Source organism: Hordeum vulgare, chromosome 3H (assembly GCF_904849725.1).
Source record: "Hordeum vulgare subsp. vulgare chromosome 3H, MorexV3_pseudomolecules_assembly, whole genome shotgun sequence".
Lineage (NCBI taxonomy): Eukaryota > Viridiplantae > Streptophyta > Magnoliopsida > Poales > Poaceae > Hordeum > Hordeum vulgare.
Window position 1 is genome coordinate 350,614,414 of NC_058520.1, and position 18,262 is coordinate 350,632,675.

General features: G+C 45.0%; 1 pseudogene; it reads left to right on the top strand.

Moving 5' to 3' along the window:
• The first annotated feature begins 10,093 nt into the window (after positions 1-10,093).
• Positions 10,094-13,053, top strand: LOC123441754 (annotated as a pseudogene).
• The last annotated feature ends 5,209 nt before the right edge of the window (positions 13,054-18,262 follow it).

Genomic DNA, 18,262 nt, shown 5'->3' on the forward strand with positions numbered 1-18,262 from the left:
ATGCTCGCTAATTACACCTTCAAGGGTGGAACTCATAAGAAACTAGGTGATCCCGGAGTGCCCACTATACCTTGCTCCATTAAAGGCAACTACGTTAGAATTGCTTTATGCAATCTTGGAGCTGGTGTTAGTGTTATGCCTCTCTCTCTTTATCGTAGACTTGAATTGGATAAGTTGACACCCACTGAAATCTCCTTGCAAATGGCCGACAAATCAAATGCTTTACCTATCGCCCATTTCCGAGGATGTGCCTGTTGTGGTTGCTAACGTTACTATCTTAATGGACTTTGTTATTCGGGATATACCCGAGGGTGATGCTATGGCGGTCATCCTTTTTAAGCACTGCAGGGGCTATTATTGATTTCAACAATGGCAATGTCACTTTCCAAGTCAATGGTAATGAGCATACGGTGCACTTTCCAAAGAAACAATATCGAGTACATTGCATCAATGCTATTGAAAAAACTTCATCGATTCTTATTGGGAGCTTTGAATGCCCTATACCTACTGTTAAGATGAAGTATGATTTGCGTGTTGGGATATGCACATCCCCATTTTGGTAACCTAGTGACTATTCGAAAATCCTCCGGTTTTATGCGATTTGAAAAACTTTGTCAAGGAGACTTGATCAACCTCATTGACAAATGGTTTTTGATGACCATGAGATGGATGAATCTAGGAGTCACGACCCTTTGTTCCAAACCTTTACTTTCGATTGCTTAGAAGAAAAATGATAAATTGAGCTTTAGTTTTCCTGTTTACTACTTTTTGCGTCCCTTAGAAAAGTGTCCTGAAAATAAAAGTTCTTCAAATGCCCTGAAAATCAAGTATGTTTTTTTCTGGAAATTCTGAGTCAAAGAGCTAGTCAGGGGGATGCACCAGTGGGCCACAAGCCCAGGAGGCGCGGGCACCCCCCTGGCCGCGCCTACCAGGCTTGTGGGCTCCACGTGTCCCCTCCACTTATTCTAGCTCCCATCTCCTTCTCCTAACTCCAGAAAAAATCATTCCATAGCTCAAACCTGTGTTCTTTCTCTTCTTGCTGTGATTTTCGATCTCCTTGTGCAAGGCCCCATTCACCAAACTATTTTGGGGGAATTGTTCCTTGGTATGTGACTCCTCCATTGGTCCAATTAGTTTTTGCTCTAATGCCTTGTTTGTTGCGTATTTTTGCTACCCTGGTGACCATGTTCTTGAGCTTTGCATGCTAATTTTAGTTGGTCCCAAGTAGTTTTGATGCATGATACGGCCTCTAGGCACTTGTAGGAGTAGTTGCTATGAGTTTGGTTGAGCCTTGTTCACTTTTCTATTGAGTCACTAAAAATTTCAGAAAAGGAAGATGTTCAGGAGAAACTATCATGGTGGTTCCTCAAGCAAGAAGGGTCCCCATCTCACGATTCGGGAGCCCGATCCTTACCAACCGAGGAACGCACGGGTACAACCATGTGAATGGCCCTATGATGAATTCATGATTGATGCAGGTTTCAAAGACGCGTTTGATACACTTGTTCACAACAGCGGACTTGAAGAATTCATCTCCAATAAATGTGAACAGTGTACTTCTCTCACTGCCTCTTTTGTTCGTAGATTCAAATTTGCAGCTGGCCGTGACACATCCATACTGTTTGATCTGTATGACAAATCGTATACCATGGATTTAGAGGATTTCAATAGAATTTGCAAGATACTTGATTGGGGTAGTCTCAATGATCCTCCTAAGCCTTCGGCTAGAGATTTTATCTCTAGTATAACTGTCGGAGAAAGTAGAGATATTATGCAGTCTACCATGGGGAGCATTCATTTTCCTGCCATGCATTACTTTGCCCTCTTCATAGGTAGATGCATTAACGGCACGATTGAGCATTGGCACCTCTGCGCTCCTGACCTTAGTATTCTTAAGAGCGCAGTAACGGGTGATAGAAGTTTCAATATGGGAGCTATAATCGCGAGGAGGCTAAATAATAATGCTAATGAAGGGGATTTCTTTGGTGGTATCTATGCCACTCGCATAGCAAATTTTCTTGGAGTACCCATCCGCGAAGGAGATCCCCCGCTGCATACAGCTTTCCTTGATCGCGCCGCTATGACACGTTATCAGTTCCTTGAGAGGGATAATGAATCCCTCCTATACCGGTTAATATTTAACTGACAACGTGTTTTCCATATTACCCTTCCTGCTCCTGCCTTCTTTGACTTTCAGGTAAAACGGAGATATTACATAACCAGAGGAGAGGCAGAGGAGTATGAGAGGGAGGCAAAGGTTGCTCGCCTCCGTGAGGCAGCTATTCAGGCGGTAGCTGCCGCGCTCCCGTACAACCCCCATTATGATTTTGGATATCGCCTCGACCAGCCATGGGAGTAGACCAACTTAGGCCAAAAGCCTAAGCTTGGGGGAGTACGTGTTTCTCACCGACTTTATATTCATGCTCACACTTTCACTTTGTTAATCGGTGTTCACACCTTGCCACTGTATCATCCATGCTAGTTTATTTCTTTTTCTCGCTTTACTCTCGTGTGTTTGTTTAGATTGAGAAAACCCAAAAAGATTTCCTATTCTTCTTTTGCTTGTTGGGAGCTTTCCTGTGTAAATAGTTTTCTTTTTCTTTGGGTCAAGGTAGAAGACCATGGTTACAATGTTTAGTGGCTCTCGCATGCATATCTATTTATCTGTCAAAGAACCATATTACTATGTCTTCTTCTTTGTGTTGGCTTGCAGATTCCAGCGTAATCCAATGCATGAGAACTCTTATTATTGTTCACATCATTCGGTGGTGCAAGTGAAAGGCAATAATGACGATATACGATGAAGTGACTGAGCTTGGAAAAGCTAGTATGAACTCGATCTATTTTGTTTTTGTAAATATGACTAGCTCAACGTTCCTAATTCAGCTTTGTTATGAGATAAACATGTTTGCAATGACAACTTAGAGATCATAGTTTCTGATACCATGCTTAATTAGCTAGGAGCTTATAATGGTTTGTCTTGATTCCCAACATGAATTTCAAGATGATTATGATGTAGTATGAAAGGATGGTACCCTCCTTTGAATGATTCAAGTGGCTTGACTTGGCGCATGTTTACGCATGTAGTTGAAACAAAATCAACATAGCCTCTATGATATTCATGTTTATGGTGATTTATGTCCTACTCATGCTTGCACTCAATGTCGGCTAATTTCAATGCATATTGATAACTGTTGTCGCTCTCTAGTTGGTCGCTTCCCAGTGTTTTGCTAGCCTTCACTAGCACTAAGCGGGAATACTGCTTGTGCATCCACTTCCATAAACCCAAAGTTGTTCCATATGAGTCCACCATACCTACCTATATGCGGTATCTACCTGTCGTTCCATGTAAATTTGCATGTGCCACTCTCTAAACCTTCAAGTAATAATCTGTTTTGCATGCCCGAACCGCTCATGTGGTGACAAGGGGCGATCAGTATCTTCCATGCTAGGTGTGTTATCCTCGATATGTGTTTATTCACTATCACTCACGAGAAAGGGGCCGGTAATTGGAATGAACAGTACCATGCTCAAATCGAAAAGATAATTGCAAACAAAACTCCCCTGGATTGTAGATGGTATGGACGGCACCCGAGTATTCGGCTAACCGTGGAGTGTGATTGATCGGTGGTGGGGGAGTCAAAACTTTAGTTTTCTGTTTGGGAACCGCCTATAGTATGTGTAGCATTGAAGATGGTGAAAACTCTTGGTCATCACGTTGACAATGAAAGCATGCCACCCAAAATTATTTATCTCTGTTTTAAAAGCTTGAGCTCTGGCACCTCTGCAAATCAATGCTTCTATCTACGAAGGACCTATCTATTTATGTTTCTGTTGAGTCATCCTCTTCTTACAAAAAGCACCAATTAGAGAGCACCTCCGTCATTTCTATGCTTTCCTATTAATTGTTATTGAGTATGACTGTGACTTGATATTCTTTGCCATGAATTACAATGTTCAGCCAGCCCTTGGTCTTTGAAGGTGCTCTGCATTTATATTTTGTGGTCTCAGAAAGAGCTAGCGAGATACCACCTGTTCATATTGCTTCATGATTGTTTTGATTGAAGTGTTGACGATTGAAACTTATTATTATTGCTCGCTAGTTGATTATGCCATTGATATGAGTACATCTTGAGACCTAAATGTCATTGCTTATGTGGTTAGCTTATGATCTTGCTGAAAATCTGAATATGAGTTAGACATAATTACAACAACAAGATCAAAATGAGTTCATAAAAGTTTTTCTTTTGTCTCTTTCAGTTTGTCAACTGAATTGCTTGAGGACAAGCAAGGCTTTAAGCTTGGGGGAGTTGATACGTCTCCATCGTATCTACTTTTCCAAACTCTTTTGTCCTTGTTTTGGGCTCTAATTTGCATGATTTGAATGGAACTATCCCGGATTAACGCTGTTTTCAGCAGAATTGCCATGGTGTTGTTTTTGCGCAGAAATAAAAGTTCTCGGAATGACCTGGAAATTTACGAGGATTTTTTGTGGAATATATAAAAAATACTGGCGCAAGAATCAACCGGAGACATCGAGCGAGGAGACCACCAGCCCAGGAGGTGCGGGCCCCCCTGGCCGCGCCTAGTAGGCTTGTGGGGCCCTCGGGGCTCCGCCGCCTCCAAGTCCAGCTCTAATATATAAAAAATCAATTAGAAGAGTTCATCGCGTTTTACGATACGGAGGCGCTGCCACCACCTGTTCTTCCTCCGGAGGGCAGATCAGGAGTCCGTCCTGGGCTCCGGAGAGGGGAGATCATCACCGTCGTCATCACCAACCTTCCTTCATAGCCTATTCCATGATGCTCTTCATCGTTCGTGAGTAATCTCATCGTAGGCTTGTTGGACGGTGATGGGTTGGATGAGACCTATCATGTTATCGAGTTAGTTTTGATGGGGATTGATCCCTAGTATCCACTATGTTCTGAGATTGATGTTGCTACTACTTTGCTATGCTTAATGCTTGTCACTAGGGCCCGAGTGCCATGATTTCAGATCTGAACCTATTATGTTCTCATCAATATATGTGTGTTCTTGATCCTATCTTGCAAGTTGTAGTCACCTACTATGTGTTATGACCCGGCAACACGAGAGTGACAATAGCCGAAACCACTCTCGGAGATGACCATAGTATGAGGAGTTCATGTATTCACTAAGTGCTAATGCTTTGTTCTAGTTCTCTATTAAAAGGAGAACCTTAATATCCCGTAGTTTCCATTAGGATCCCGCTGCCACGGGAGGGATGGACAATAGATGTCATGCAAGTTCTTTTCATAAGCACGTATGACTATATACGGAATGCATGCCTACATTACATTGACGAACAGGAGCTAGTTACATATCTCCCCATGTTATAACTGTTGCATGATTAATGTCGTCCGACATAATTATCCATCACCGATCCAATGCCTACGAGTCTATTCCTACTGGTCCTTGCTACATTACTTTACCGCTACTGTTGTCACTACTGCTATTGTTACCCCTACTGATGTCATTGGTGCTATTGTTACCGTTGCTACTGTTGCTATCACACTACTTTGCTACTGAATCTTTGCTGCAGATACTAAGTCATTCAGGTACGGTTGAATTGACAACTTAACTGCTAATACTCGAGAATATTCTTTGGTTTCCCCTTGTGTCGAATCAAGAAATTTGGGTTGAATACTCTACCCTCGAAAACTGTTGCGATCCCCTATACCAAGCTGCACAAGAGGTGACTAGTAAATGGAATCCAAACAAGGGGCTTACTCGCCGGCCAGAGACCACTCATGACGGTCACGCTGAGGCCCCCGGGGCCCTCCACCGCTTCCTCCGGGAGCAGACGGAGGTGTCGGAGGCGCCGCGCGCTTCCCTTGGCCGAGACCATATCCGTCGGACGCCATGAAGACAAGGAACGAAGGGGAGAGGAGGTTTTCTCGCGGCGAGCAGAGGAAGCGGATAAGAAGCTCGAGATTGCAGTGCCTCCCCCCTGGTGGGCGCGGGGTAGATTTATAGGCGAGTCACGACCAACAACGTCGTGGAAGCAAGAGCGTCGCACGCCTGACGAGTGTCGCGAGGTGGGCCCATGGGAGCGTTGCCGCCCACGTCGCCTCACCTGTCCACCGAGCGGTCACGTCCGCGAGGGCCATTGGGAGTGGTCAGGCCGCACCTATGCCATTCAATGGGAGCAATGATGGCCCGGCGCACCCCGGATGCCTCAAGGATGCCTCAAGGAGTGAGAGCGTCGCCACATGGCTGCTGGACATGTTTGCCGCCTGGCCCGCAGACAAATAGGGCCTGCGACGCTTCAGGCAGCCCTCCAGGCTTTGCCAAGAAGCCAACCACGGCGCGCCTTGGGCCCGGGGGCTACCGTCGGTGTTTTGGGCATGGGGGTACCCAGACCTGCCTGCCTACGTCACAGGGCTACCCCACTTCATCGACCTAAAGCCAATGGGCTCGACGTCGGTCATGACAAGGCCCTCGCGAGGGGCCAAGCCTCGCGAGGACCCTTCCGGAGCGGCAGATATTCCGAGGCGATGCCCGGCCTCAGGAATCAAGGGTGACGCAAGGTAAGGATAGGCGAGCAGCAGAAAACAGAGCGGAGCAGTTTCCCCTTTGGTTCAAAGGGGACGAGGACGAATAGAGGTTCCCAAAGCATATCCTGAAGGTTTCCATTCTGGTGCAACAAGACCCTGGCCGCCCGCAGGTAGGACGGACGTCATCCCTGGGCTAGCCCCTACAACATTGGCAGCTACTTTGCAGGAGAACACCACCTTTGGGTAGGGGAGCATGTTCCCCTGTTCCTCTTCAGAATCGGCCATTGTGGGATCCCTTTCCGCGGAAGCGATAAGGGAAGAGTAATGGTGCCGCCACTACAAATACAGGATAGTTTGCATCATAGAAGGGATCTGATTCCCGAACCACCTATTCACCCACTAGCACTCCGCAAGGTCATCCAGCCTCCGGAGGCGCCCAAGCACTGTACTAGTTCATCCACCATCCTCCACGAGTGGCAATCCACCAAATCCGGAGTAGGGTCTTACACTTCACAGCGGCCCAAACCTGGGTAAACTGTTGTGTTCTTTGTTTCCCTCACGATCAAGTGAGTTCGTCGCCGTTACCATCGAGTAGAGAGCTGGGCGAGGTTATGCCGCGAGATATCTTCACACACGCCCCTGAGTTCAAATCCTTAGGGTTTTGCGGAGCCCAAAATCCGACAGAACCATTTGGAAAACATTATCTATGGCACACAGGCTAACTTCTAAATTGTGTACGATATGAGCCTCATCGCACACGAGTTTTTTGTGGAACTCGTATGCCATCCATGACACTATCGCACGTGTGTGCGGACAATTACCATGTGCAATAGTGTGTTATCACAAATGGTTGAAGATCCCCTTTGCACACATACAAGTGCTGCAGATTGTTTGTGATTTGTTCTGTATCACCCACTTTTCCGATATGAGTGACGTGTGTTTTCCATTTAGTATCCCACATGTTTCCTAAAAACAATTACGAGTGGGATTGCATTTTACATTGCACACGGTTTACTCTAAGCTCTTGTGTGCGATAATGTGGTATCACAAACTATAAGTGCATCTAGTGCCCTTAGAGATTTTGGTGGTTTCTAGACTTATAGGTTATGAGACTCGTATGTTTGTAAGTGTACACAGACTCTGTAAGTCGATGAGGAGTTTCAGTTATTCGATGAATATCGACCCCTCAAAATGTATGTCTTCGGGTGAAGACTTTGGTCATTCCTTGAATACTTTGATCGCGAAGAAATTACGAAGAAATTGATGTTCCTTACGAAGATATAGAAGACGAGGAATTCGGCGTGTCTCGAAGAAAATACTCTGAAGACTTTGAAGATTGAAGATTTACTCTTTCTGTTTCATCTTCGTCATTCTTGAGTCATAGGAACACTGTATTGTTAAAGGGCGTCGAGGTAAAACTATGGAAAAAAAGTCTTCATGACGCTCAACCCAAACCTACACCTACCAAATCCTCAAAGTGAGCAACATGAGAGACATGAGAACTTTCACAGTTGAAAGTTCTCACTGTTGCAGCACCACGTGCCACGTGTCCCAAATCTTATCCACCCAACGGTCATATCTTTAAGGGCATTTATGTCAAATCATGTTGGGATGCTTCCGGGTTATAAATAGCCGCCCCCACAACCACTAGCTGGTTAGCTACTCCGAGAGAAACTGACACTAGTCATTTAGAGAAACCCAAATTCCTCAAAACCTTTGAGCGAAAATCATCAAGTGAGGAAATACCCCCAAACACCCAAACAAAAACCAAATCCGAAGTGATTGAGCATAACTGAAGAAGTTATTCCTGTGTGGAACTATCGCTTGTCACCTTTGAGGACTGTGCATCCTCTAGAGAGCTAGGTGTCATGGTCTAGAGCATCCAGTAGTCAATTGTGATCGCTAGGTGACCGAGTTTGTGAGGGTTTGGAAGTCTGTCCTCAAGACTTACCACGAGTGTTGGGCGAGGACAGCGTGTCCTTACATCATGGAGAATACAATAGGGACTGTGTGTCCTTCTATTTTAGTACAAAGCCGCTCCAAACCAGACGTACAACGATCACATCCGTTGGAACTGGGTTATCAACAACTGTGTTCATCGAGCTACTAGTTCTATTTCCTCAACTCCTTCCATTTCCACAATTTGATGTTGAAGACTTTCATCTGTACTGTTTGAAGAATTTGACTGAAGTCTTTCTCTGAATTCCTCACCACAAATTCTTCACCTGAGTTATTCATCACATGCTTATCCTGTACTCGTGATCTATGCAAACTGATTCTCTTAATTCATGCTGAGTACTTTGCTGTAGACGTTTTTGCCCTTCTGTCTAAGTACTATTTCACTACTAGGAAAAGGGTTATAGATAATATAGACACTAATGGCGCACCAGACAAGTAGTGCGCCACTACTATATAGCAGTGGCGCACCATGTGCAGGTGCACCATTAGTGTGATGGACACTAATGGTGCACCACACACTCGGTGCGCCACTACTAATAATTTTATTTTCTTTTCTTATTCCAAAAGTACTAATGGCGCACCGGGGCAGAGTGTGCCATTACTAGTTTAACTAGTAATGGCACACCACACACCCAGTGTGCCACTACTATATTTTTTTCCAAAACTACTAATGGCGCACCACCAGCTGGTGCGCCTTTAGTAACCAGGATTACTAATGGCGCATCTCTTGGGATGTGCCATTACACTCTCCAAGCCTGTCTTTTTTCACTATCGCGGTATAGATAAAACAAAAAGCAACAAAAGAAAAACGTACTATTCCGAAGGGGAAACATATGCTGCTACTCGCGAGCTCTCTCCCCCCGCATCTACTCGCCGCCGCCACCACCACCACCACCACCCATGCATACCGATTCCGACGAGTCCCGATGGCGGGTGGCACACCAACGACCCCCTTGCCCAGTTTCTTCATCCCATCCATCCAGATCCTTCGCTAGATGTCTCCCGCGATCTCTCCCGAGCCTTACCCGTGGCTAGGGTTTCGGGCTCAGCTTCCCCTTCGTCGCTGTCGAGGCTCTGGCGGAATCCGGCGGCTCGTCTCCCTCGCCACCCCCACGCGTGGTTCCAGCTCATGGACGGTTCTCCCGCGCCCGAGAGCCATGAGGCGTACACAGTGCGTCGGGCCATGCCTCCTCTGGACCCGTTAGTTCATCACCCCTCCTTCTACAACCGCCTCTCTGCAAAATTTGTTAGATTAGTTTCCTGTGCAATTTTTATTTGTCCAATAAAAATCAGGTTAGTGTCGGTAGCAAGAGGAAAATAAACGACCCACAAATATTAATGACATGGATGTCGTGTTACCTAGTTTTGTGCATGATGCCGAGGAAGGAATACAGTTTTTAGACATGTTCTTGTAATTACTTTGGTGCCTGTCCAGAATAGCACCGTGCATCTGTGGTAGCTAGTAGGTACAGTAGGTTGCTTGGTACTGGAAAAGGAATAAGCAGGTTGTGGGATTCCTAACAGCTCTCTTTTGTGTTGATCAAATTGGTGATATGTGCTAGCTGGGTAGTAATAAATATTCTCGTCTACTATCTATGTAAAGTGTGTGTTTGTGAGCAATGAATGAGATGGCTGGCATCTCCAGTTCAGAGTTCCCGCTTGGTCATGTGCAGCTGTATAGATGGTTGTTGATAGATGTTGTTCATTGGCTTGTTGTTGATGTTAACCAGCTTATAGACTGTTTATCGTTATGTCGCGACAAGGTGGCTTATAGACAGTTCCTTGGCTTGTGTGTTTATCTATATGATGTTCATGTAAGACCCCTCCGTCATGTTCCGTGGCTTGCTATAACAAATTGATCTCAATGATTGATAAGAACTTCATCTCTGCTGCAGGTCTATGCATCTTCTGCTAATATGTTTTCCAGAACTAGTATGTTTGACAACACACCACGCAGCGGACCTAAGGTGCGTAGTATTTTTCCAAACTTCAAATGCTATCACTACATCTGCAATTTTCTGTGCCTTAGCTAGAAATGACTTGTGGAAGCACTGTCAATCTGTAGGCAATTGTTAGCGAGTACGCCGTGACTGGAAACGACGCTGGCAAAGGAACATTGGTAGCAGCACTCGCAGAAGCTGCATTTCTCGTTGGATTAGAGAAGAACAGGTTATTATATGCTCTTATCAGTATCTTTTTTCCAAGATTGACATGTTTTCCTTCTCGCTCTTACTAATTTAAAAGTTAGGACTGCATTGAGAAGAAGAGCTTTTCACGTTAAATGAATGATAGTGGCAAATGCCTAGCCTTTCCAGCATCAGAGTGGGTTTTCTCGCATCTGCATTATCGGTTGATCACAAAGGTTGATGTTTTGCCCATTGTTTTTCTGCAGTGACGTAGTCGAGATGGCAAGCTGCGCACCGCTTTTCGTAAATGAAAATGATCACAAGGAAAGATTCAACATCTTAAATTAAAAGCATTGTTTCAGATTTTGGTATGGTTTTCAAGTCTCGGTCGTCATGTATTTGGATAACCAACACACACAAAAAAAATTATGAGCTTCACAGGTGGAGCCCCGATGCCATTGTGTTGAACTCATGGAAGCACTACGGATGCCCAAACTACTGGATGCTACACTTCTGTAAGGACTCGAGCGGCGCAACCTTTCACCCCACAACAACGCAGGTCTCCAACTACGATCAGATGGTTGCATCTGCCATCACGTGGTAGAGCCCTAAAGACAAGAGCACTTACCTGAAAATAAAGGTGCTCCCACTTTTTCCCCCAATTTTCTTTCAGAAAACTCTGCTGACCAACCTTATAACTAGGCAAAATGACCAAACACAACAATCATTTCCGCAGGTGGTGAACTTCGGCAGAAATCCCATGGATCTCAACATAACGGTCACCGGACTGGGAGCGGCATCAAGAGCTCCGGCTCGAAGAAGACGGTGCTGACATCCACCACGCCGCTCAATGAGAACTCCTTCCAGCAGCCCGAAAAGGTCAGCACCACACCACCACACTGACTGAGTTGATGATGATCATAGTGGTGAATAGCTCGTTGTAGCTGTTTCTCTCTGGTGTTTGGTGACTCTGCAACGAGTGTTGTTGGAATTCTACAGGTGGTGCCGGTGTCGAGCCCGGTGGCCGACGCCAAGGAGCAGATGGGCGTGTCAGTGAGCCCTTACTCCCTCACCTCGTTCGATCTCTTGCTGGAACCCAGCAAACACTCGACCCACGCATACATCCTCAGGGATTTTATTTTGTGCTATGGCCTTGTGAACAACCAAGCTATCAGATCAGAATCGATTTTTGGCTCTTTCTTTTTATGAACGGGCTGTTATGTGGTTCTTGGGGACACACACCCTGTTCCATTTCATTTTTTACCTCCTATTTATGGGCTCGCTTTTGTTAGGGTGTCGATCGAGGACTGGACGGGTATCTTGTCGCTTATCTCCGGCAAGTCGGACACCAGTGCATCCAGGTCAGCATCCTTGTCGGAGCAGGTTACTGACTGTGTTAATGTTGTCGGGCTCACCATCCTCGCCATAGGTGACCACAACCCACCCAACCGACCGTAATCCTTTGTTCTTGCATTGCATTGCAACCTCATGCTTGACTGCACATCTTGGTTGTGTTATGTGATGGGAACATATTTTGGGAATTTGTTTTGTCATATGATTGTGATCCCTTTCCAACAAGTAGTTACTCTAATTATATTCAGAAATCTGTTGGACATCTCTCAACTTTGCAGCTTCATGGTATATGATTAAATTTGGCATTAGACAAACAACAATGTGATATGCCTCTCTAAATTTCTTTGAATTCTAAAGAAGTACTAGATCGAGATGGAACTAATGTGAAATTAGTTTTTTTAAGTGTGCAACGAAGGTTGTGTTAATGCATCAGATAGGATGTGTGCGCCTATTTTCTTCATGGATCTTTGATCCACATTCGTAACAACTTTTTGTGCTTATGGCAGCAATTATATGTGATACAAAAGGTGCACCTTGCATGTTTATTCAAATGACTAAGAGAAAATACCCCATGCATTTTATAGTACACATCCCTTGACATTCATTCCAAAAAATTAAGCACCCATGTATTTTAATCTATTTTGGCAAGGCCAGGGCTGGGGAAAACCCCATATTGTATATGTGCTTATATTTCAGTTGAACACTTTGGAACAAGTTGTTTTTTAATTTGCCAGTGCGTACATGCGGAAGACTAGCAACCGATGGCAAGATGTTGATGTTGTGCCAAGCATGGTTGATTTATGAAGGTACAAACTTTGAATTAACTTTTTTATTATTCTTAGGAGAATGGAGTAAAGCATATGTGATGCATTATCCTGATAGTGCCATTGCATTTCATCAACTGTAAATGTTTAGTGCTCAATTTTCTAGGTGATCTCTCCTAAGTTTAGCTGTCTCAAAGTTATGTGTCTACAGATATGCCACAATTGCCACCGGAGGCCATGACGGATTTGTGGTGGGATGGTAGTGGCACAACCATGGAGATTCTATCAGGTGACCGTGTGATAGTTTTGCTTTGGGAGCATGATTATCTGAAGTGACCGTGTGATAGTTTTGCTTTGCCACACCGGCTGCTGCCGCCGGCGCGACCGGCCACCACTGGTCGTGGCTGCGTCGCAAAGAAGCTAGGTTTTCCCACCACGTCGCCGCAAAACATGTAAGTAGAGATCATTTGACCCATTTGAAGATCAAATTTATAATTAGAGACCATTCTTGAAGATCTTCATGATTTAGAGTGTTAAATTTGACATGTTGATGATTTCATTTTGTAGGTTGCCACGCGGATACTCTTTGGACTACAATATGGACATGAAGGCATTTGTTTTAGTGCCAAATATTACTTACTAATTCCCGCAAAGTATCGTTGTGTATTATATTTTCTATGGAGCTATGTATGTATGGATGCTATGGAACTATATGTATATATGGATACTATGGAATTTTGGATGTATGCATGCTATGGAATTTTGGATGTATGGATGCTATGGAATTTTGATATATGGATCATGAAATTTGTTATGCAACTTTGCATATATGTTATGTGTTGTGGATCAGTAAAACTATTGGGCACATATTATGTATTATATATTTGATATATATGTTATGTGCTGTTGAATTTGTGGTTTTGAAACAAAACATATATATGCCAGAATACCAGATACTAGATGCACCCAAGGAAATTAGAGCCAACGTTGTCGGAGGAAGCGCACGTGTACTACGACAATCAACTAGGATGCATCCTTCGGGAAACCGCCAACATCAACGACAAAAAATTAAGTAAGATACCACATATGGAGAACATGCTCCTAACAAAGTTGCACAATAGGTTCTTGTTACCCGGCGGACTAAAAGCAAACTTCCATGGAATGACGAACCCATGATAAAGATAAACAACAAGGCAGTGGTGACATTCACCAATTCCTTGTCAGCATGGAAAGCAAGGGTGAAAAAAGCGATTACGAAGAATGAACCATGGTCGAATATTCATGTTGACAATCCGATACTAACGGAAGAGGACGTCGAAATATTCAAGGAGACTTGCGCTACACAAGAAGTCAAACAAAAGTCGGAGAAAATGACGGTGCTCCAGGCTAGGAACATGCCTCCCCACCACCTTGGAAGCTGTGGTTATGAGGGGAAGAGGCACGTATGGGCCAAGGAGGAAGCCGAACGTGAAAGTCACGGAATCCCAAAACCCTTGGCGGAGTTCACCGACCCGCAGGAGCATGACTGGATCAGGTCCCAGTACAAATGGGACCCTATCAATAAGATCGTTTACATGGACCTGAACACGAGGGAGTTCATCAGACTACTGGTAATTGTTATATTACCACCTTGCATTGTCTTCCAATCAATTTGACAACTTTTGTCACATTTGTAAACCATCGACATTCCTTTTTGCACAAAGAGCAGCACCAAAAGGCAGCCGAAAGCCCTGAGTCGTCTCGGTCGTCGGCGAGGCCCAAGTGGGACAACCCGTTCAACCGGGCCCTGAACATACTGAAAAATGTCTCGATGGACAAACCTCTGTCGTATGGACGTGTGCATGAAATCGGAGATGGCGCCTTGTGGAAGAAGTGCTACCACGAGAAGCCGGAGGAAAAAGATAGAGACGAATGCTTACTCAACTGACCATCGATGAGAAGATAGCGCTTGCAGGCGACAAGAACAAAGTTGAGACCAAAGAAGAGTTGGTCAAGGTACTCTATGAAAGGGTCAGTGCAGCTTTGGCAGCTTTCTTTAGCAGCTTGATTCCAGCAATTTGGGATTGGACGAAGAAGAATCCAGACAAAGGGCTAGAGGACTTTCCGCTTCCCAACTTTGTTGGGAGCAATTTGGTGAACATCGCACCACCAGCACTTGCTGATGCAACCGCACATGATCCCATACTTGGTCTCGCTCCTGTTCATAGCATCCCGTCCTTCGTCTCTGGCATGCTCGGCGGGGCTTTGTATTTGGCTAAGCTCGACGCCATCAAAGTAATTACGCATCATACCTTCTTGACCAACATATCTATAGTCTTCAGTTTCAGTTGCCTTTCACATGTTTGATGTCGCAGGCATGTCTTCGCGGGCCGCCGAAACCCCGTGTACCCTACTGTACTACATGAATGTCTAGAAGCTGGACGTGGGAAAGGCAATGATCGTGAAGCCAAAGTACCGCATGTTGCACAACCGACACATAACCCAGTGTCAAAGTGTGCTTCGAGGATTCACCTCCTCAAGTACTAGTAGATGATGATGAGACCCCTAAACGTATTGGCACATGCAACAGCTGGTTCTTGCCTTGGCTGAAGACTCTTCTTCGTGGCGAGGCGCCCGGTAGCACACCAACGACAACTCCTCAACAAGATATGAACACCACCCTACCTACCAAATTACATGCATCTGTCGTGGAGGGTGATAGCGGACGACGCGAGGGAGAGCCTCCATTAGTGCGAGATTACGTCGCCCCCGTCGAAGAAGCAAATGATGATGATGTCATGGAGGAGGATGATGATGACCCTAACTAGTATATCAATACCAGCTATGATGATGCTCGGGACTATAACTCAGGCTACGAGCATGGAGATGACTTGATGCTGCCTGATTTTCCGGAGCTGGAACATCCTAAGACTGATTGCAAAAAGTCTCTCTTCATGCGATCCTCGCAGGAGACGCCTCCAGATGCTGCCTCTACCTAGCAAGAACGACGCGAGGTCCATCCACTGATTAGCCCGACAACATAGGGAGTGGTGGTTAGGGAAGGTATGGTGTCTCACTACCACCACCCGCCAAGAAGCAAAGGAGGAGACCGAACAGGAAATGATCTAAAGGGGGTAGAGCTTCTTCAAGCAGCTAGCCGCCTCTTAAACCCCGGGAGGTAGACATAATACCTGTCATAGGTGCGGAGCATTTCCATGTCGCCGTCCACCCGATCCTACCTTAGAAAGAGCTAGAGAACATACGGAACAATGATCTAAAGAGACTTCAAGATAATTTGTTGGCCAGAGAGAAAAACCTTCTCATATCGGAAAAACTAGGATACCCGCTTTACGCAGCTCAGGTTCCGGGTGGGAGCATTGATACGTCCCAAACGTATCTATAATTTCTGCTTGTTCCATGATCTTTTGGGTGACATTGTTATATGTTTTGCTACACTTTTATATCATTTTACACATATTTGGACTAACCTACTAACTCAGTGCACCCAGTGCCAGTTCTTGTCTGCTGATGTATTTTTGCCGGGGCTTTTACCCAATTTTCTGAAGCCTCAAAAATCCTGAGAAAAATATATAAAAATGAGCGTACCAAAAGATACCACGTCACCGAAGATGGGCCACGGGGCATCCGGGCAACCTCCTGGCGCGGCTTACTCCCTGGCCGCGCCCAAAGGCCGCCTGGGTGGGTCCCACCTCCTTCGGTGCCCTCTTTCGGCCTATATTTACCTCTCTGAGAGGAAACCCTTCCGGAATATTCAGAATAGCTAATTTCTCTGTCGTTCCGCCGCCACAACGCTTCCGAGATAGGGAGCATCATGAGACCTCTTCCCGGTACCGTACCGGAGGAAGGATTGACCTCTGGGAGCTTCTCCACCGCCATGGACGCTTCTCGAACATGCCGTGAGTAGTCCTCCTTGGACCATGAGTCCATGACCAGTAGCTATGTGATGTCTTCCCTCCAATCTTGTGCCTCCATGATTAATCCTTGTGAGCTACCCTACATGATCAAGGCATCTATGTAATTCTCTTGCTATTGCTATGCTCGGTTTGTTGGGATCCGATGGATTACGAGATTATGTTCAGCTTGTTATGAGTTATATATTTGATTATCCTTTTATATTATGTTCCTTAGTGATTCATGCATGTTCTCCGTTGCTCTTTATTTCTTTGACCGAGTAGTAGATTGCAACTCCAAGAGGGAGCGTTATGCATGATTGTGGGTTCATGCCTCCTGATGTCTAGCTTGAGTGACAGAAACATGAGACTAGGGGATGTGTTGTTGCCACCAAGGAGAAAACAACAGTGCTTGTGACAACGGTTGCAAGGATTGTTTACCTTACTCATAGTTCGTTAATTCAGTTGTCCGTTTCTTTGAGTTTACACTTTGGGTGGGGCTCGCAACTTAATACTGGCAAGATGTTCTGGATAGATATCTCAAGGTCGATGATTAGTAATTAGATGTTGAAGAATAAACGGTATACTTGTCTTGGCATACTGACCATTACTATTGAACCTCTAACTATCAAGTAGCATAATTAGCATTGCGGTGTGTTATAATTCTGTCAATTGCCCAACTGTAATTTGTTTACCCAAGCATAGTTGTTTATCGCCTTTTGGGGGAGAGACATCACTATTGAACATCACGTGACTCCGGTCCATATCATCATCATTGTTTACACCTCCATCATTTACTGCTTTCATTTACTTTTCCGTTGCAGTCACTATTACCATTCCCGCTTGTGTTTAGATACTTTGCAAACTACAAGGCCAGATAGATTGACAACCTCTCTCTACTCGTTGGGAGCAAAGTTATTTGTGTGTGTGCAGGTCCACGTCTTCTGCTAGTGCCAGGGTGGGAGACACCTACTTGTTGATCCTAGGAGTCCTCTTGGTTCCATAACCTTATAGTTTCCATGTAGGGGAAAACTTGTTGCTAACTACATCTCAACCTTCCATTTGGGGTAACCAATGAGGAGCGAGAAGTATATACATCATCTCGTCATCAAGCGTATACGTCGACAAATGGCCCGCGGATAAGTTCATCCTACGATTTAACTACATCTACGACATGTTCCACATGACCAAGATGGATTTTTAGTTCATCCGCATGTATGCACTGTATCTGAACTACATCATGAGGCGTGAGAACATAGAATATACGTGCATCGTGGACCCGTACTATATGCACAAGAGGTTCTTGGCAGTCTCCAAAGAGCACCGTGACTATGCAAACAAGTACATTGACGAGTTCATGATCGCTAATAAGGACAAGGAAACGATTCTCCTACCTTATCATCCCACGTAAGTCATCCGCGGATATCCTTTCATAAATTTTAATCATTCCTTTGCAAGCACGGAGGCTAATTTAAGGTGTACTAATTTTGCGCAGCGGGTCGGGGGGGCGTCCTCATCTGTTTGAACCCACAATACTCCCATGCTTTGTACTTGGACTTGACGAAGAACATCAAGAAAAGGGATTACACGCACATAAAGTGTGTTCTTGATAGTGCCATTTTAACCTTCAGCCTTACTGTTCGATATATCAAGGT